The sequence below is a fragment of the Thamnophis elegans genome, chromosome 10, assembly GCF_009769535.1.
Source record: "Thamnophis elegans isolate rThaEle1 chromosome 10, rThaEle1.pri, whole genome shotgun sequence".
Lineage (NCBI taxonomy): Eukaryota > Metazoa > Chordata > Lepidosauria > Squamata > Colubridae > Thamnophis > Thamnophis elegans.
In genome coordinates, this window is record NC_045550.1 from 58831655 (window position 1) to 58853727 (window position 22073).

General features: G+C 39.0%; 1 long non-coding RNA gene across 3 annotated transcripts in view; it reads right to left on the minus strand.

Moving 5' to 3' along the window:
* The window catches only part of LOC116513657, a 204099-nt gene that overhangs the window by 80097 nt on the left and 101929 nt on the right, over positions 1-22073 (minus strand). For all 3 annotated transcript variants that reach the window (XR_004256025.1, XR_004256024.1, XR_004256026.1), the window contains one exon: positions 10905-10968. This is a non-coding gene — a long non-coding RNA (uncharacterized LOC116513657). The remainder of the gene's footprint in view (positions 1-10904; positions 10969-22073) is intronic.

A 22073-nucleotide genomic window follows, 5' to 3' on the forward strand; every position in this document is an offset into this window, starting at 1 on the left:
AAAAGATTATTGTGCTTGCTCAGACACACAAAGTATATCTTTTAGTCACATCCATCTTATCTTATATTCATCGCTTAATTGCATTTATCCATTCAACCATCTTCTGTTTCTGCTATTTTAAGAAACATATCATAATTAACAGCCAGTAAAACAGAGTAAAATACCAGTCGATTTAGCAGAAATGAAATTAGTCGCCTTCCTATAACATTTACACAGTGAATGTCTGTACTAAAAACTTCCATTTCATTTGTGCTTGACATATTCGGTTTCAAAACGTAGAGAAAAATTTTGATCTTTAACTTCCAAATTAGAAATCTATTTCCCTGCTACAAAAATCTGTGCTCACATCTTAGTTTAAAAACCAGAAGTATTTTTTTAAAAAAAAATAGGTATCAAAGTTCTTTCTACATGTTTTCAAAATATAGCAATACTCTTAGAGTGTGACTTCTAAATTAGGACACGTTTATAATTTGTTGATGATAGCAATAGCACTTAGACTTATATACTGCTTCATAGTGCTTTTACAGCCCTCTATAAGCAGTTTACAGAGTCAGAATATTGCCCCCAACAATCTGGGTCCTCATTTTACCCACCTTGGAAGAATGGAAGGCTGAATCAATCTTGAGCCGGTGAGATTTGAACTACTGAACTGCAGCTAGTAGCCTACAGTACTGCACTTTAACCACTGCGCCACCTCGGCTCTTATGATAACTGGGGTTCTGATCGTTCATTAATATGAGCCAAGGTGGCGCAGTGGTTAAATGCAGCACTGCAGGCTACTGCTAGATCAGCAGTTCAGCGGTTCAAATCTCACCGGCTCAGGGTTGACTCAGCCTTCCATCCTTCCGAGGTGAGTAAAATGAGGACCCAGATTGTTGGGGGCAATATGCTGACTCTCTGTAAACTGCTTAGAGAGGCCTGAAAGGCCTATGAAGCGGTATATAAGTCTACTGCTATTGCTATTATATATATATATGGGGCAATGAACCATATTTTTCTGATCTGTATTTCACTACTGCTATGACAACATGAAATGTATGATTCTCCACCTCAGGGGTGTTTATTTTGAAAGAAACAAGGTAGAATGCAACACTAGAGGGGATATGTAGAACCAGTGGAAAGCGAAATCTCCCAGCTGTTTCCCCTTGGTCTCCAAGGAGCAAGTAAGACTCCAATCTAAAGATATGCCATGATCTCATCCCTGTCCTTCTGGTTTCCCCAAACTCAGAAAAAACAGCAGATGTAGTGAAACAGGCTTGGAGATGCTCTCAGGGCTATGACATGGCCTCACACATTTTTTCTATTACTAGAATTTAGCAAAGAAATTGTTAGCTTTCATGTAAGCCAGCTTATCTCCTATAGTTTCTGTCCTGGCCTTGATGTGAACTCATATTATCTATTTTCCCCCCTTATTCATTTATTTTTAAAAGAGCACAAGAAATACCAGAACATTTTTTTTTCTGTAATAATGGGGGGAAGGGAAAGAATTGTCTGCAGATTATTTGCTTTCAGAGTTTATGACTTGTTTTCATAGACAAACATTTCCTTCTTTAGCCATATCTGGAAACTGGGTTTCACAGTGCATAATACTGTACCACTACAAGAACAAAGAAGAAGGTTTTGTTATGATGAAAGTCATAGTTTGCTAATGAGACAAGCCTGGACTGAGGGATTGTAACAATTCTTATGTTCTCATCCTGAATAGAATATTTTTCACATTGTCTTCAGTGGTTTCCACATACAAGATTTCATGGGGTGAAATCACTAAATATGAAACTGAAGAAAGTTTGGGGGATTTTGCAAGGATTCCCAAACAGGTCAGAAAGACACGTCACAGTTAGTTGAACAGTACCATAAATTTTGCAAGAGATGAGAGATGAGATTAAACTGTTGAGCTCTGTGTTAAGAAAGTCTCTAAATCCATTTGTTATAAAGTCATTTCTATATTCATTGACAGTTTTCCTTTTCCTGGATTCTGCTTGGGAAATTAAAGGGGAGCCTCAGGTGAGGTTTTTATGGTTGTAATTTTCTGTATTACCATTCTGTCATTTTAAAATGAGACCCCAGGGGAGACACTGAGCTCCCTGCATTTTCACCCGAACAACCATTTCCTCTTTCACTTAAAATAAAAGGGCAAATGTTCAGATCACCCTGCACACTGATCCCCAAATCTGGATCAACAAAATACAATTGTTATGGTCATGTGGTATGCTACGCTCAAACAAATGAAAGGCACAATTGATTACGGTGTTGATCTATTTATACTGTTACTGTAAACAGTTAGTGGTCTCTCACTGCACACTGAATTACAAATTAATCCAATTCAATGTTAATTCGGTTTTACGGTATTGTAGAAACGCCCCAAAATTGCAACCTTTATCGAAACGATACACCTAAACCTTCGGACTGAATAGAATATACAATATTGTCCATTATCTTCAAACCAAGCAATCCTTTGCAGTTCATTAGCAATATTGACAATGTCCTTGAAAGAAAAATATTATTCTGATTTTTTTTATTACCCTTTGAGAGACTCTCATTCTTTCCTATCTTCTCCATCTTCTTTCCTAGAAGATGTAGCATAGATGGGAGTATCACTGGAAGTCAAAGGATGGTTTTTATGATGGTTTTTCACCAGCCTTCAGAGTATCCCTGCAACCCTGTTTTCCAGAAATAAGCCCTCCAGGATAATAAGCCCAATTGGCCTTTTCAGCGCATGCCATAAAATAAATCCTGCCCCCCAAAATAAGCCATCCTCTAAAATATTTAACCACATGCACAGCTGGTCCCCGACATTTCCGGGGGAGGGGACATGCCCCACACGTGCCACATGCATCTGCCAACCACGCAGAATGCTATTGCGGAGGCCGCTCTTGCAAATCCTAGCTACCATGCACCTTCTCTTAGTGGCAGTAGCAAAAAGAGTGGCAGGCCCAGAGACACTAGGGAGGGCAAGTGTGCCAGAAACAGAGGCAGAACATCCGGCCCCCTCCGAATCAGCTGATCCATGGGCCACGGGCCGAGATTAAGGGGCCTCCTGTACCTCAAAAATATTAAGACCTCCCCAAAAATAAGTCCAAGAGTTTATTTTGGGAGTGAAAAGAAAATAAGACCCTGTGTTATTTTGGGGGGGAACCCGGTATATCACAGTAATTTGAGGAAGAATTTGAAAAACAGAGACACAAAAATTGATATGTTTCTAGATTCTTTGTACCCCCAATTCCCCCCACCACCACCATTTAACAAAACAAAAAAGAACACTTGAAGGACCAAATACTGTCTATTCCAAGAATAGGCTATGCACCCAGGAGCCCAGTAATTACAGGACCATTCAACTCACTGGATAACATTTAACTCATTTTCCAAATGTCGATCTAACCTAAAGATGCTTGCTCCTGGGAAGGAAAGCTATGGAAAAAGTAAGTAAAGCAACAAAACCTACAAAGTTTTGCCAGTATAGTCAAGGCTATGGTTTTCCCAGTTGCAATGTATGGCTGTGAAGGTTGGAGCATAAGAAAAGCTAAGCGCCAAAGAATGGAGGCCTTTGAACGATGGTGCTGGAGAAGACTCCTGCGAGTCCCTTGGGCTGCAAGGCGATCAAACCGGTCAGTCCTAGAGATCAACCCTGACTGCTCTTTAGAAGGCCAGATCCTAAAGAGGAAACTCAAATACTTTGGCCACCTAATGAGCAGGAAGGACTCACTAGAGAAGAGCCTAATTCTGGGAAAGATTGAGGGCAAAAGAAGAAGGAGACGAGAATGAGGTGGCTGCATGGAGTCACCGAAGCAGTTGGCGTGAGCTTAAATGGACTCCAGAGGATGGTAGAGGACAGGAAGGCCTGGAGGAACATTGTCCATGGGGTCCCGATGGGTTGGACACAACTTCGCAACTAACAACAACAACAACAGCCTAACCTATCCTGCGGAATGTGAATAAAATTTGTGCCGGGGGGGGGGGGGTGTTACTATATGTTACTAACCTCCAAGAGTGATAAAGTAACCATATCAAATGTTATATGGCAACAATTGCTGCCTAATGAAAGTCATCAAGGAAACAATCAAGCTGGATGAAAGACTAAGATCTTTTATAAACTCAGTCCAAACAAAACCTCATGCATCGTATCATACAATATGATATATAAATCTGCCCATTTATGTCTCGCCTGATCTTACAAAATGCAGCCATGCCAAGAAGATGGAAAACCCAGAACATTTTCCTACATCCTTCCTTCTGATAAATACACAATCATCTCTCAATCAATTTGCTGACTTCCTTTATTCCAAAATAAACCTGGATTTGCTAATGCATTCCTGATGGCAATACTCATGAGTGTAAAGTGGAGGGGATATTTTTTGGGCAGTCCATTAATGGTATCAAAGGGGAAAAAAACATGGAACAGTAACATGTTTCTGATAGGCCACTTCAAAGGCCAAGTAGTTATCGTATTTTTGGGAGTATAAGATGCACCTTCCCCCCCTCCAAAGAGGGTGAAAAATTGGGTGCGTCTTATACATTGAATGTAGCCCCTGAATGTGGCCCTCACTCTTTGGCCTCTGCCGCCTAGCAATTTACCTCCTTGCAGCAAACGGGAAAATGGAGCTTGCACAGGTGGCAATCCCTGCAGCCTGAAACAGCTGATCATTGCGAGGGGTGGGGGTCCCTGCTGAAACTGAAATTGAAAGTGAAACAGGATGTTTGCTGCAAGGAGGCAAATTGCTGGGAGGCAGAGGCAGATTTTATTTTCTTCTAATCAGCCCAAACTGAAACAGGCTACTTGCTGTTTGCTGCAAGGAGGTAAGTCAATAACTATAAATGTTTTTTAAACAAATGCTTGATCTGAAGAGGCCCAGTGCTATTGTATCTTCTTTTAAATAGCAGAGAATAACGTATATTTCCAGAAAGCCACATCAATTTTAACAGCATCTGTACAAGTATAGTCTGAAATATAACACCAGAAACAATGTATATTGTCTGAACTGTTTGCTGCAAGGAAGAAAATTGCTGGGAGGCAGAGGCAGATTCGTTTTCCCTTGTTTTCCTCCCCAAAAGCTAGATGAGTCTTATACTTCGGAGCATCTTATACTCTGAAAAATATGGTAAGTAAAAAAAGGCCAGTGTTGGGGTTTTTTTAAGAGCTATAAATATCCACAATTACCTTAAAAGAAACTCTTCATTCCCTTGAGTAAATGAACCCAACAGCCAAGCAGAAATACAGCAAAATGGAAACTGCATGGAATGTGATACTATTTATAGATTTAGTCCCACAGACAGAAATATGGATAAAGGCACAAATTGACAGTAATTTAGCCACACATAATTGGATATTTAATATGATAATTTGGGGTTATTAGAGCACTCTGTGTGGACCAATCACACAAAGGTTATTGGCTTGATCACAATGCTTGCCCAAACATGAATTGTGTTGGCCTTTGTTATGAATCAGGATTCAAACATTTTAAAAAATCCTATTACTCGCATTTGCAATCTTTGAACTAGGGTATCCACAAACCATTGCTTCAAAACAAACCAGGACAGAAAATGGTTTAGGTTATCACCGTATCATATGCCCAATGAAGGCAACCCACAACATTCAAGTTACATCTATGTTTCAGGGGTTCAGGATTTTGAAATGTTATTTTTGTAATGACTACTTTTTAGGAAGTTGTCGGAATGGATGATTAAATGTAAAGGATTTCATAGGATGAAGCATATAAACGACACTTGCGTCACTCCACTACCATCATTTGAGCGCAAGGAAGTTAATTTCTCCTTTTCAAAATGACATGGCATAATTCAGTTCCATAAAATGCAATGAACTTTGGTTGCATAGATAGTTTCAAAAGCCACTCTTGGAACACAAACTATGCAATAAATCCCAAATAATTCACCACAAGGCTCTCCTCTGATGAGCAATCCCTTCCACAAAGTCACCTGGACTATTCTTTTTTTTTAATCTATGGGTTTTTTTCATAGTTTTTTCTTTTACATCCATAGGTGCTTGGTGGACAAAGTATTGTCTGGTTCACTATATTTTATGCACAGTAGTAATAGTAGTAATATTGTTTAAATATACATAATCATCATCTTTCAACTTCTAACATTTACTCCACCTTACCATGTTTGCCTGAAAATTAGGCAGGGTCTTATTTTCTTTTGACCTCCGAAATAAGCGCTTGGCCTTATTTTCGGAAAGGTCTTATTATTTTTGAGGTGCAGGAAGCAGCGAGCATGGTCACCTCATGGCTGTGCTGTGTTGCAATATTTTTTCAGGGATGGCTTATTTTGGGGGGAAGGCTTATTTTAGCGCATGCGCTCAAAAGCCCGATTGTGCTTATTATTCGGGGAGGTCTTATTTTCAGGGAAAATAGGTAGTAGTTATAACGTATTCTATTCTATATCAATATACATAATACTATTTTCCCAATTTCTAACTTCTAGCTTTTTTTTTCTAACGCTTAATATGATAGCCACCCCATTAAGAAGTATTCTATACCTATCCATTATCTCTTGCCCTTTTTAGAATTCCAACTCTTATTGACATTTTAGTAAAAAAATTTCATGCTTCTCCTTTGGGATCTTGTAGCTCCTTACATCACATTTATTTAATCTTAGTATTTCATCTGCCACAACACCTATCTCTTGGGCTGTCCTTACGTTACATGTCATGAATTGCATACAGTCAAATTTTAAGAGCCAACAGGGAGATATTCTAACAATTGGGTTTCAAAGCCCTGAATATTCCCTTTCACTCCTTCTCCAAATTTTTGCTACAATACATTACTGTGGATATTGGAGGGCCTCTGTCAACTTAAGGATGCAACTATTTAAGTCAGTATTACAGATAGTCTTTCAACTTACAACTAGTTGCTCAGCAACTGTTCAAAATGATGATGGATATCCCCAGAGCTACAGTACTTATGACCCTGTATCAAAATTCCAACAACCCCATCACCACACTCTTAGTGGGCTCACATTCCGCGTGTTTTTATAGCCATTTGCAGCCACCTACAGTAAGAAGATTGTGAATTTATGGCCAGCATTTGCTTCCAGGTTCACTTAACAACCACAGTGTTCACTTATTGACCGCAACAAAAAAAGATTGCAAAATTGAATATGATCCCTTAATGATTGACATGACTAACCAACATAATTCCGGGCTTATTTATGGTCCAAAATCAAGGACTATCCGTAACTGCAAAGCTGTCAGCAGCTCTACAGGGTTTTCTTTAAAAAGGGTTTCTCTAAAAATGGATGAGATTCTTGTGACATTGCACAATTGATCCAGCATTATATTTTGTGCATGTTTCATCTGAGACTATATTTTGAGTTACTCCGTCATAAAATGCCCTCTGCTTTATTTATTTTTATACTCCACCTTCTTACAATAGTGACTTTTCTAAAAGATTTTCCTTCTACAAAGCATGCTGTAAGCCACAATTAAAGATCCATTTTTGCTTTTCTAAGTAACTAGTCTGCAACTCTGCAAATGCTTATTTGGGGGTGGCAATTAGAACAAAATACAGTACGACAACAGATTCTTCCGAATATTTTAAAATTTAATTGAGCTGATCGTACTTTATGATGCAGTGAGTCATTTTTTTTAATAAGCAGTAATGTGAAAAGGTCCTGAACTCTTGACTGAAGTATGAAGTCATGTACACTTTATTCTTGCTGATGGGAAAAGCAATTTGTGAAAGTTGAAAAGTTTTAAGTAAAGCAGGTGTTTTTTTTGTTTTTGCTTTTTCATTTTACTGGACGTGTATTTTAACACCCTGTTTTAGCAAAAGGCACATACAGAAGAGAGTCATATTATAATATTTATGAACTGCCTTTAAGGTGGAGCTTGAGTCGAGGAAGGAGGTTGGGTTCATTATTGCTGTTGTTTAGCAATAGCAATAGCATTTAGACTTATATACCACTTTACAGTGCTTTACAGCCCCCCCCCAAAGCGGTTTACAAAGTCAGCATATTGCCCCCCAACAACCTGGGTCCTCATTTTACTGACCTCAGAAGGATGGAAGGCTGATTGAACATTGAGCCTGGTGAGATGTGAACTGCCACATTGCAGGCAGCTGGCAGGCAGCAGAAGTAGCCTGCAGTACTGCACTCTAACCATTGCACCACACTGGTTCATGTTTAAATGTTACAAAAACATTTTTAAACAAACTTTAAAAGGCAAAGCAATTTTCTCCCATTTGTTCATTCTGTTTTATGAAACTGAAATTGAAAGCAGGGGGAACAAAGAACATTGGACTAGATACAGGTTTAGATACTTGACTTACTACCCTCCATTTAGTGACCATTTAAAGTTACGACGACACTGAAAAAAGTGACCTATGGCTGGTTTTCCCCCTTATGACCTTTGCAGCATTCCCATGGACACAAGATCAAAATTTGGGTACCGGGTGACTGGTCTGTATTTATGACAATTGCCCTGTCCCGAGGTCATGGGATCATCATTTGTACCTTTCCAGCTGGTTTCCGACACGCAAATTCAACAGGGGAAGCCAAACTGGCTTAATGACTGCATGATTCTTTTAACAACTGCAGGGGTTCATTTAACAACGGCTGCAATGAAGGTTATAAAATGGGGGGAAATTCACTTAACAACTGCTTTGCTTAGCAATGGAAAGTTTGGGTTCAATTGTGATCGGAAGTAGAGGACTACTTGTATCTGCGAATACTACGATTAATCCACCATTGATCCATCTACTCAAATGAGGAAAAGACCTACCTTCTCTTTGGGTGTATCTATGGCAGAAAGGCAGTGAAGGGCCTAAGGGCTATGAAGATGACTTTCACATCACTTTTGATAATATAGGCAGTTCTCCTACCACCAATACTCATAAAGCATAGTTTCAAACACCAGGAGAAATTATCTTTCTGTTTTCTACAAGAGATAAACCAACATCTCCTTGATAAGCAAGTTAAGCCTTCGCTCCTGAATTTTCCCAGACAACAGAGTCACTGCTGAGAATCCAAGAAGATGCAAAGGTACATCTCAAAGTAGCAAAAGGTTGAGAAAACAAAGGGAAATGGAAAGATGTAGATTAGTACAACCTTTAAAACTGAATTGCTTTAGAAAGATCCAACTCATGTTCCATTTTGCAAAGGTCCGATTGGTATATAACAATTTGAAATTATAAACAAAATACAGGATTACTTCGGCGCTATTTACATCACAGATCTCACTTGACTTACGACTGCAACTGGGACCGAAATTGCAGCCATTAAGTCATGATCATTGTAAAATCAAGGGACCCATGGGACCAGACCCATTTTTACAACTGGTCTTAGGATGTTGTTAAACAAATCAGGTGGTCATACATAAATATGAACCTGCTCTCCCTAAGTGGTGGGTTTTTTGTTGTAAGTCAGCAATATATATATATATATATATATATATATATATATATATATATATATATATATATATATATATATATATATATATATATATGCATGCCATATGCTAGGGAAAAATCAGATGACTATGGGATAAATGAGAGTGGTTTGCCAAGTGTGGTCATGTGACCACAGGGATAGAGTGGGGACAAACCCAATATTTTACAACTGCCAGAGATGCTTTTATGGACCATTGAACATGTTTTCCAAGGTTGATGCAAGTTGAGGAGTACTCATACTGATAAATCTTTTGGTCATTCGCATTGTCTGGCATTGGAAAATCATGCCCAGCTATGCTCTCTAAAACCAGGAAATAGTATTGAAGCACTTGCTAATCAGCCCACTGCCAGATCATATTAAACCAAGGCCCCATTAAATCCAAGCATAGTAGCAATTGAAAAATCAGAACACTGTTGCTGATCTAGGGGAGGCACACTGTTACATAGCACTGTTGGTTTCAAAGAATGTATTTTTATTTCTCCACTCAACTCTGATTGAGGCCAATGTGACTTGTTTGTTAGCCTCCAGCAATAACACTACCTAACCAATCCTTGTATCTTTCTGTTTATTGTGCTATGAAGATAGGCAACAATGGCCATGTATTGCAAGCCGAGAACATGTGAGGCTACAAGGAGAGGCATCTTCAAAAGCTTAAACCAAAGCAAAACATTCTCTACTTTTGTAAGAAAACATGAAAGGCCACTGTCCAGAAAAGTTCTTTTAAAAGGACTTGAACACGCTCTTTCTTACACCCTCAAATAGCTAAAAGCATAAGGACGGAGGACAAGAGTGTGAAAATATGTTGCATCCTGTTCTTTAAAAAGTGAGATCATTGTTTAGCCTTTCCATGTGAAAGATCACATTTTAAATTTTACTGAGACTGTATTATTTATACTAAAATTAACTCTCTTCCCACAGGCACACAAATAAATCTCCTATCCTTATCACAGTGCCTTGCTTCTGGGCATATTTTAAGAACAATGAGATTTAAAATATCATAGTCGGACATCCTTTACTAGACTAGGAAAAATGTAATGATTGTTAGCAGGGGTGGGCATTAAAAGAATGGAGCAAGCTAGGAGGCAAGAAAATACAGCAGCAATCGAAGTATTGGAGCAGCTTTTGAGAAAGAATAGCTGGATAAAAACATAAGTATTTAAGACAAATACTGCAATATATTTAATTCTACTTTTAATAAACCATTCACAATAAAACCATTCCATTTTACCATCTATTCTAATTTCCATTTCCACCAATACTAGAGAAAAAGAGGATGGATGGATGGATGGATGGATGGATGGATGGATGGATGGATGGATGGATGGATCAATTAATCATAAACCTAACCAATATAAACCACAGTTCTGGTTACTTTTTGAGTGCTATCATGACTTTGAACAGCCACTAAATAGGGCAGTTATTAAGTAAGGACTATCTATAAAGCCAATTTTATTTAAAACAACTTCAAACACACAAAAAAGCCACATTTGGCGACTTACCATTGGTCGTGCATTGATAGGTAGAAGTTTCCTCTCAGGAGCCTCCTATCACAGGAAGATGGTACTGAAATATGAAGAGTAAACGCAAGGTTTAATTTGGGACAATGAGGAGACTAAATGTTCAGACAGATTTTAAAGAGTAAGGCTGACATTTTTAACTTTCGAATTTTTAAAAGAAGAAAATGCTTGTGTCGGTTTTCAAATGAAAAGAGAAGGAACTGCTGATTTACAAAGTTTTGTTTGGAACCGGCTTATTTCCATATTAAAATTGCCTATAGCAGTGTTTCCCAAACTTGGCAACTTGAAGATGTCCAGACTTCAACTCCCAGAATTCCCCAGCTCTGGGAGTTGAAGTCCGGACATCTTCAAGTTGCTAAGTTTGGGAAACACTGGCCTATAGAGATGGTGATGATAGTTCAGGGGCCCATATTTCAAGTGTATTAAAGATTTTTGTCGCAATGCATTAGCTATTTTACTCAGAGGTGGGCTGCTGCTGATTCGGACCAGTTCTCACAAACTGGTAGTTCCAGCCAGTATGTGGGCCTGCTCCCGCCCCGGGGCACTATCCCTGGCATTGTGTTTATTTATTTATTTTGTTGCATTTATAAGCTGTGTCTGTTCAAAGAGGAAAACAGAACTCTGCTGCAAGATCACCCAGGCTGACTACAAACAGCAGCATGACAAAGTAGCAACAATGGTGCATTGGAATATCTGCAAGAAATAGCACCTTGTCTGCAAGCGAGGAGTGGTGGGGCCACAAAATAGGCAAGTCATAGAAAATGCTCTGGGACTTTAGAATACAAACAGACAGGCATCTGACACATAACACCCCAAGTCAAAAAGTCTGGATAGTGGAGAGAAAGAAATGGAGAAAAATCACAAAATGCAAAAACCTGCAAATAAAAGTAAAACGACTGTTGCAAAAGAAGGCAAAGATGGTACCACACAAGTAATACCTTCGTTTCCCCGGATAATAAGCCCAAGTGGACTTTTGAGCATATGCACTAAAATAAGACCTCCCCAAACATATTGCAACACACAGCAGCCATGAAGTGACCATGCTCGCCACTTCCTGCACCTCAAATAATATTGCCCCCAAAATAAGGCCAAGTGCTTATTTCGGGCGCCAAAAGAAAATAAGACCCTGTCTTATTTTCGGGGAAACACGGTAGGTGTCTTACATTCAATCCCAAAACATCTGGAGTACCACTTGGTTACTATATTGGCATTGACAAAATCACCGCAAATCAATTTCAGAAGGTAACTTTATTTGGGACAATGACGAAACCTTTAATATATAATGTCGTCTATCTAATCCAGGTACTTTTGAGGAAATTGATAGGTGAATAAAAATGCAAAATCAGCCTAAACTGCTGACTGTGTAACTAACCATAATATCCTAGGTCTACAACCACATGGTCAATGCCATAAAGACAGGAAGTGGGGAACTATCAGACAGGGCAATTGTGGTCACAGATATAGCAATAGCAATAGCAATAGCAGTAGACTTATATACCGCTTCATAGGCCTTTCAGGCCTCTCTAAGCAGTTTACAGAGAGTCAGCATATTGCCCCCAACAATCTGGGTCCTCATTTTACCCACCTCGGAAGGATGGAAGGCTGAGTCAACCCTGAGCCGGTGAGATTTGAACCGCTGACCTGCTGATCTAGCAGTAGCCTGCAGTGCTGCATTTAACCACTGCGCCACCTTGGCTCCAAGGGCCCATAAGATGACATAACTAACAGGATAGAAGGACAAAATTTAATTGAATAGTCTGGCAGATAACTGAAGCCAATGTTTTATAGATGATACCTAACACTTTGAATTATCTTATCCAATGAATTGCTAAATAACACTGCTACCTTCAGAAAAATGCAGCCCTCTGAAAGATTTCCTATCCCATGGTTTCAGAAGACAAAATATATATTTATATGTAATGTAATGTAATGCAGTATGTTATTACATGTTTTATGGTGTGGCTACATTATGTTATGTGATGTATGTTACATGTTGTGATATATGTTATGTAGTATGCGATTGTGATATGTGATATGTCCTGATACTGTACTGAGTAATAAGGGATGTGCTGAAAGAATAAAATATCTATATATTTAATCTATGAAATAAATACTTAACAGTAAAAACTATTCTACAACATTGGACAACCATATGTTTTCAAAGATCCAGAAGTATGTCAGCGCCTTAATATACAAAAGACAACATGCTCCCATATCTATTTATCATAACTGTTTTTAAAAAAAAACTAAAATAATTAGAAGGAATCATAAGCAATTTTCTGTTAAATAATAAATCCAACTCAATTTCTCATTAAACTCAGCTGTAGAAAAAAAAATCCACTTAAAATGTAAACAAATTGACTTCAAAATATTTCTGAAGATCAGTTGTAAAAGTATGTTTCCTGTTTATTTTTCATGTTCTATTTCTGTTTGTGTGTGTGTATTCCCATACTCTTAGTCTTCAAGGTCTGGTGGTTAATACTACTCCCTGGGGTTTTTATTCAGGGAGGGGGGTGATGACTAAGGAGGTGAAGATCAGATCAAAGTTGAATGCGACTTAAAAAACCTCTATGGAGCTGAACTCAATTCCTTCTAATGCAGTTGTGTTATTTTCTTAGCAGTATTGTGAAAGTGTCTTCACCAGGATATTTTGTGGGGGTTTTGACAGTCCAGTCCACCCTAAAAATCCTACGATATCTAGAAGGTGATTCTTCATCACTGACCTAACAGATGTAAGTTTTAACCAATGAGAACAATTAGCACAATTATGTGCCAATAGACATAGACGTGGTGGCTCAGTGGCTAAGATACTTAAGAAGTAGGAAGTCATTTAAAGTCAGCTTTAGCATGTATTGCCGAAATTGTCAAATGCAAGTCTCTATCTGCATAATAGAGGGACGTGGTGGCTCATTGGCTAAGAGGCTGAGCTTGTCGACCGGAAAGGTCAGCAGTTCTGTAGTTTGAATCCCTAGCACCGCGTAATGGAGTGAGCTCCTGTTACTTGTCCCAGCTTCTGACAACCTAGCAGTTCGAAAGCATGTAAAAATGCAAGTAGAAAAATAGAAACCACCTTTGGTGGGAAGGTAACAGCGTTCCGTGCACCTTTGGCATTTAGTCACACCGGCCACATGACCACGGTGCTCGCTCTTCAGCTTTGAAATGGAGATGAGCACTGCCCCCTAGAGTCGCGAACGACTAGCACATATGTGCAAGGGGAACCTTTACCTTTAGAAATAGACTGGATAATTGGATGGTGACCTGATACAGATAGTCTTCACTTAAGAATGGTAGTTGGGACAGCAATTCTGTTATAAGCAATACAGCTGTTAACTGAAACATTACATGATCATGCTGACTTACGATATCCGTTCTACTGCAATTGTTAAGCAGATCAACAACGTTCATAAATGTGACTTCACATTATTTCCGGCTTCCTCGTTGACTTTGCTTGTTGGAAGCTGGATATGAAGTTTGCAAATGGCGTTCATATGATCATGGGATGCTGCGACTGTCCTAAATGTCCCCCAGTGTTGAAGCACCCAAAATCACACTCTCACAACCACAGAGAATCTGAGACAGCCACAAGATTGAGGACAGGCTGCAGATCTTTTTCAGCACCATCGCAAGAGGCAGTTGTTAAACTACAAACTACCTGAAAAGGAATCAAATTTACACCTGCAGAATCCCTGCCTCATCTTTATACACTGCCTTCTTTATCTTGACCTTGTAAATTTCCCTTTCAGCAGAAGGAAGGGAAAAACACTGAATTGATTTCTTGTAACAGTAGGAAAAGAACGCAGAAGAGAGAGAAATGACTATGGTATTAGCATTGCAGATAGTGGCCAATTCAGCATTCATACAGAATTATCTTATCTGACAAGTGTTACTGACTTAATATAAAATATCATGATCCTTTGTGCTAAGTGTATGCTAATTTATTTATTTTTGCCAATTTACTCATTCAATTATTGAGGCAACCTAAGTAGTTGTGTTCAGCTTTCGTTGGAGGATACCCAGATGCTCATTATCTTGTGTTTTTTTTAAAAAAAGCAAAAAACAAAGTTTCAATGTGACTACACAATAAGAATTGCCATCAGCTGAAGCTGCAAAGCCACAAAAAAGAAATAATCGGAAGGCCACGCAGCCAAAAAAACAACAACATAACAGCTGGAATAGCTTTGTCTGGATAAATACTGCAAATTCTTCTCACATGAACTAATATAATACAATAAAACAGGACCACAAAGCTGTTTATCTAAACAGGACAGCAGGACATGAAATGACATTGTTGTCTGATCTCTTACAGGTAATCTTTTACTCACAACAATTCGTTTACCCTGTTTCCCTGAAAATAAGACCTCCCCGGATAATAAGCTCAATCAGGCTTTTGAGTGAATACACTAAAATAAGCTCTCCCCGAAAATATTGCAACACAGCAGCAGCCTCCTGCACCCCAAACATAATAACACCTCCTCAAAAATAAGGCCAAGGGGGGGGGGGGGTGTCAAAAGAAAATAAGAACCTGTCTCTTTGAAGTTACCACCCTGAAAAAAGTTATTTACAGCCACTTTTGTTGCAGTGCAACCAGTCACATGACCAAAATTCAGTGTCTTGGCAACTGGCATGTATTTACAATGGTAGCAGCATCCAAGGGACACATGTTTGTGATTTGTGGTCTTCCCAGCTAGCTTCCAACAGGCAAAGTCAATGGGGAAAGCAGGATTCCCTTAACGATTGTGTGATTCACTTAACAACTACAACCATAGCCAAAAAAAAAAAAAAAGCTGTAAAATTTGGCACGGCATACTTAACAACCTCATTACTTAGCAATAGAAAGTCTGGTTCCAATCATAGTTGTAAATTATACATTATACATATTATACATCACGTCATGCAATATCTATTAAGAGCCATCACCATAAACTGGAAAACTGATAATAAACACAAGAGGTAAATTGCTTAGTCTATCATATTTAACATTTAATACAATGAGATTTTGTCTATTTTAAAGATGATTTAGTTAATACCACTAATACATGAAATACAAGAGTTTGTCTACGTAACTTACAAATTGAACTCAATCATTATCCATCATCAGCACTCAATCATCATCAGGACTAAAACGGTCCCTGAGTTCTACTCTAAATGTCATGCTCAGTATCTCAAAATAAGTTCGTCCAGCATCCTGAGAAAAATGTGTACCTGTCCAATAGCAGAATTAAGTGTGCAGTCTTTTTTGCCACAAAGTACATGTAATCAAAGTGCGGTGTACATGATATTGATATGGCCTGAACAATGACTTCGCTAGAATTCACACCGAAGTCTTTTCTTCTCTTCCAAACTGGGTGATGGCAAGACTAGTATTAGAGGAGTACTTTGCATTCCGTTCTGGACAAATGACACAACTCTTGGAAAAATTGTGACTTTGGGGCACTTCCAAATTCCCAGTTAACTTCTAGATAGGTAAGTGCAAGTTGTGGTGGTGGTGATGGTGGGTGTTTGTCCAGCATTTTCTGTGTGCCAGGTGTAATCTTATATGGAACAAGACAGCCTTGAAGTAGTATCTCATGCCCTCGTTACTACCTGCTTGGACACAAGATATTCAACATGGAGCTGGCTTTAAAGATTATTCAGAATCCAGAACCGATCCAGTAAATAGCCTGGTTGTTGGTGTATATTGTGTACTGAATAATGTACACTGTAGATGAATATATTATAGCAATAGCACTTATACTTATATATCACTTCACAGTGTTTTATAGTCCTATCTAAGCAGTTTACAGAGGCAGCATATTGCCCCCAACAATATGAGTCATTTTATCAACCTCGGAAGGATGGAAAGCTGAGTCAACCTTGAACCGGGGAGAATCGAACTGCCAAACTGCAGGCAGCCAGCAGCCAGCAGCAGAAGTAGCCTGCAGTACTGCATTCTGACCACTGCGCCACCTGTGCTTCAGATCCTGCACTGACATTATTAGCTTCCTGGTACAATCCAGAAATTTTTGCTATTTTTGTTATTTAGACTAAAGATAACTTAACACTAAGGTCTTTTCATCAATGCCTTTACAGGTGTCGGCCCACCTGTTCAAAAGTCTCTGGACAATTTATTGTGACATTCTCTCCTTTTTTTATGTCTCTGGGAGAGACTCGTAACTTTTCTGTGATGATCCACAGGAAAACTGGGGTTCCTCCAGAGACTTTCAGAGATGGGCTGATGCTAACAGGCTGACTGATTATTATTATTGTGTGATCCTTTGTGTTTTTTTAAAATTCTTGTATTTCTATTGTTTTGCCATAGATTTTACTATATTTAAATAAACATGGTACATAGTATCACTCTATTAAACAAGTCCAATAATGAAATAAATCAAAAAGTAAATATGTTTCTAATACAGATCCCAATAAGTCAAATGGGGGTTATTGGGTTAAAGATATCAATAATTCTAAGCACATAGTGCCTAAGAGAAAGCTGAGTAAACATTCATGGTCTTCCCAAATTAAACACTTCTTAAAATGTGTGGGGGTTTTTTTGTTGTTTTTTTTAGAAAGCTTGTGTTTTAAGGCAATGTGACATAAACTTGCAAGATTTGGGGCATTTTTAATTCACAAAATATGTTTGAAGGACACCCGAAAAGATTGTCATCTCACAAACACAATAGATAATTTAGCAGTGCAAATTTGTTTCTTGCAAGATTTGCAATACACAGGAGAAGAAACATAAGTGGATGGACAGCAGTAATCATGTCCTTTTGTACCTAACTTACCTTATGGCAGGTGATAAATTTTTTAAATTAATATACGGAACAATTTTGTCAATACAGCACCATGTTTAACATGCTATCATATGAAATTTACCCATGAATCGTCATAGAAAAAGATGACTTTGAGCCTTATATATACAATAAAAGAAAACCTTGTAGCTAAGGAAGCAGATGTTTAAATTTACAATTTCTCCCTGTGTACCAGGATGAGCCCACCAGAATTTTGCAAGCTTGATGCAAAAAAATAAAAAATGCAGCTTAGAATCATTTCCATATTTCCATCATTATCCAGTGCTATATTCTAATTCTTTCTTTGCTGTATACAAGCCACTCATCTCACTGAACATTCATTCTAAAAAATTTGAGCCAAAGATTTCTCCCTTTTCTGCTGTTTTTCAAGAGCTCTTTAAGGAGAGCTTGGACAGTTAGACAGGTTGTACTGTGACTAATTTACAGGGACCCAAGACCTACAAAACTAAACAGTAAATCTTAATAGCAGCAGAAACCTGAGAAAATACCTAATTTTGGTATACCCCTTTTCTGTCTTTTACGCAGGATGTTAATACAAATGAGGTTGTTCAATCATTTTTTTAAAGAGTACTACAAAGACCAGCTTCAACATAATACATGTTAAAGATCTAGCTGTGCGTAAGTGCCACATGCAAATTGTATTTAGTTTTAACCATAGTTATTTAACTTAATGTGTGATTGAGTACATGGTGTGAATTCAGGCATACTATCGCAATAATTCTAAGATCCCCAAAGTGATATTCACCCTTGCAAGTCTCACTTGATGGCCTTTAGATGGCCCATCCCACAAATATTTAGAAGCCAAGTGTAAAACAAGGGATAACCTTCCATAATAATCTTTTTCCTAAAAAATGTGCTTGGATTCCGTAAGGATCTCATGTATTAGAAAATCTAGTACAGCAGCATGGATATGCTCCAGGTCATGTCAGTCACTTAGCTTTTCAATCATTGTGTCCACCCTATGAAACTTTCTCCCACTGGAAGTTAAGATGGTTCCAACTTGCTGGTCATTGTTCGGTGGCCAGATCTGGGGACCCCCACCCCACCCCACCCAGTGTGTAAAGTGACCTCTCTCCTGGTTATGCTAGCAACTGTTGATTGTGATATCTTCCTCAGCTGTTGTGCATTGTAATTTTTGCATCTGTTATTGGAATTGTTTTTAATTTATTTTAAGATTGTTTGCACCCAGAGTAATTTGTTTAGTTGGGTATCCATACAAATTGAATGACCTAGGTAAGATGAATCAAATCCAAGTCTAATCAATGGCTTATTTATAAATGTGTCTACTTCTTTCAAAAAGGTAGGAAACACCAGGGGTGTCAAACTCAATTTCATTGAGGGCCGCATCAGGGCTGTGGTTGACCTCAGGGTGGGGGAGGGCCAGCTGGATGTGGCCAACTGGATGGGCGTGGCCAGCTTGATGCCACTGCCCAAACTGCTGGCATGTTTCCTCTTCACATTGGTAGACTGGGCCGAAGCTACGTTGGCCTGATGTTTCCTCTTTGCATTGGGCAGACCAGGACGGTCCCGTGGGCCGGATCCAACCATATTGTGGGCCAGATCTGGATGCCACCAGGCCCGTTCCATCTGTACCGGTTGGAACGGGATCTGGAACCTACCACTGACAAACGTATACAGTTGCCTTCTATAAAGAACAGCTTTTTGTGAACAGCTAAGCTCTGCAAACAATGCTTTTCTTTAAACTAACATGATTAGTTCTCGAAATGTTCAAAAGATGGAAAGAACAAAAACATTGGGAAATGTCACTGTAATGCTGAAGGTTCTTGCTTTTAAGCGGCATGTAGTCAAAGGTGCACTTTGAAAAGAGCTCAAAAAGCTTCAAGATTGCCTCGAATCGAGCAGAGGAAGCCATTCTGGCTACATATAAAGTATAGAGATCTGAAATTTTAAAAAGTTATTTTTCAGGAAAATATTGAATGGAAGACAAGTCACTAAGCAAGAGTACTGGTATCTAGTCCACAAGTATAGAGATGGGATCAGAAAAATAAAACTCAGGACTAGTTGGGGCTTAGGAAGGTTACCAAATAGCCTAAAAAATTGCTTTTTCGGATTTGTTCAAAATCAGAATTCAGACAGCAGTTACTCAGTGACAGCAACAAAAAGCGAACAAGAAGGGAAAAGAAAACTGAAAAGAGCTATTGCCGTGACATGTCCAACAAGAAAGTGTTGGTAGTCTGGTAGATGTATTCTACCAGAACAACGTGAGACCAACAGCTACATAGTCAGAGACTACTTCTGTTCTTTGAGTTAGCATGTCTCCTCAATCTATTGAAATACCAGCTGGAAGGACCTTGGAGGTCTTCTGGTCCAACTCCATGATCAAGCAGGAGATCCTACACCATTTCAGACAAGTGATTGTCCAGTCTTTTCCTAAAAACCTCCTGTAGTGAAGCATCAACCTCTAATGGCAAGTTGTTCCACTGGTTAATTGTCCTCACTGTTAGGAAGTTTTTCCTTAATTCCAAAATGCTTCTCTCCTTGGTTAGTTAAATTAACTGCACCCTAATTCCCTGATGGGATGCGGTGGCTCAGTGGCCAAGACACTGAGCTTGTTAATCAGAAAGGCTGGCAGTTTGGTGGTTTGAATCCTAGCGTCGTGTAACTGGGTGAGCTCCCGTTACTTGTCTCAGCTTCTGCCAACCTAGCAGTTCGAAAGCATGTAAAAATGCAAGTAGAAAAATAGGGACATCTATGGGGAAACATCTTCGGACAGCTCCGTCTCTTCGGCTTTGAAACGGAGATGAGCACTGCCCCCTAGAGTCAGGAATGACTAGCACATATGTACAGGGGAAACTTTACCTTTACGTTTAATTTCCTGAAATAGCTAACTCGTGGGTTCACTGTATTTCTTTGCTTCTGTTAAAACCAGGTGGGCTGGATGGCATGGCAATTATGAGTATAAATATCAGACCTAAATAGCAATCTTGCAAAAGAGACTGTGCAATATTTGGATTTCTCCACTGAGTAAGCATTTGGATTCAGTTAATTAAATGGCCACTTCTCCTGCATGATTCTATGTTAAATCAGCCAAATGAACTGGGCTATAGTGGATTATTTAAAGTTAATTCTTAGAAAAGATACCTTACGAACGTAAAAGCAGGATTTGTTTTCTTAGGACATCGTGTAATTTACAGAAGTCTTCCCTAAAAATGCACAATGTGTGTGTGGAACTGCAAAATTTCTGGCTGACAGCTTTTTTCCACATGGCTATTTAAAAACTCTTTTAACTTTTCTCCGAGTAGCAAGCACGGACCAGGAATTTCGCCAGAAGTTAACTACTGAAATGTCATAATTCCCCTTTTTTCCTATTCTTTCAGTCTGACTGTACAGAAGGGTGGGTGGGAGGACCAGGGGGGGCGGGGGGAGAGAGATAATGAGATCTCTATAGTCTCCAAAGACAGAAAAGGATTTCAATCAAAAGATCTGGGGTACAGTTTTTTTTTCTATTTCGTCTAACTCAAGTTCAACTAAGGCCCTGAAGAGACCTACTCATTTCTAATTACATTTGACTTTGGCATCATGGTAAGGAAATAATGACTTTGAAAAAAGTTATTTAGTTACAACTTTATGCATTTTCCACCAATGGTGATTTGGATTGCGAGTTGTAATTCAGCAGCCTCTTGGTTGATTTCTCATCCCTAAAGCTAAGTCAGAATCCAGTCTTCATTTGCAGGCATCGAAATGGGAGTGATGTTTTCATTATACTCAGGAGTGAAGAAACAGATTTTAGTGACTGATATATTCCTTCTCTCTAGGCTATTTTTCAGACTATGCTATTTCATCACCTCCAAAAAATGAAGGGAAGTGGCACTTCATTTTTCTTCAAAATACTCCTCAAAATAATGTGTTCAGGCAAACCTAGGTTTTGTTTGTTTTCCTTGTGTTAAATCCAGGCTGGTATCCCCCAGGTGCACAGGCAGTCCTCAACTTATGACCAAAATTGGGATCATAATTTCCATTGCTAAGCAAGGCGGCTGTTAACTGAGTTGTGCACAATTGTGTAACCTTTTTTGTCACAAACATTAAATAAATCACTGCAATTAAGTGAATCATGCAGATCTTAAGCTTCCCCATTGAATTCGCTTGTCAGAAGCGGGCTAGGAAGATTGCAAAACAGCAACCATGTGACCTCAGGATGCTGCAATGATAGATGTCAAGTGACAAGAGCCCAAATTTTGATCTTGTGACCTTGAGGATGCCGCACCCTTGTTCCAGAAGCTGGGACAAGTAACGGAAACTCACTCCGTTACGCAGTGCTAGGGATTCGAACCGCCAAACCGCCAACCTTTCTGATAGACAAGCTCAGCATCTTAGCTACTGAGCAGCCACACCCCAAAAT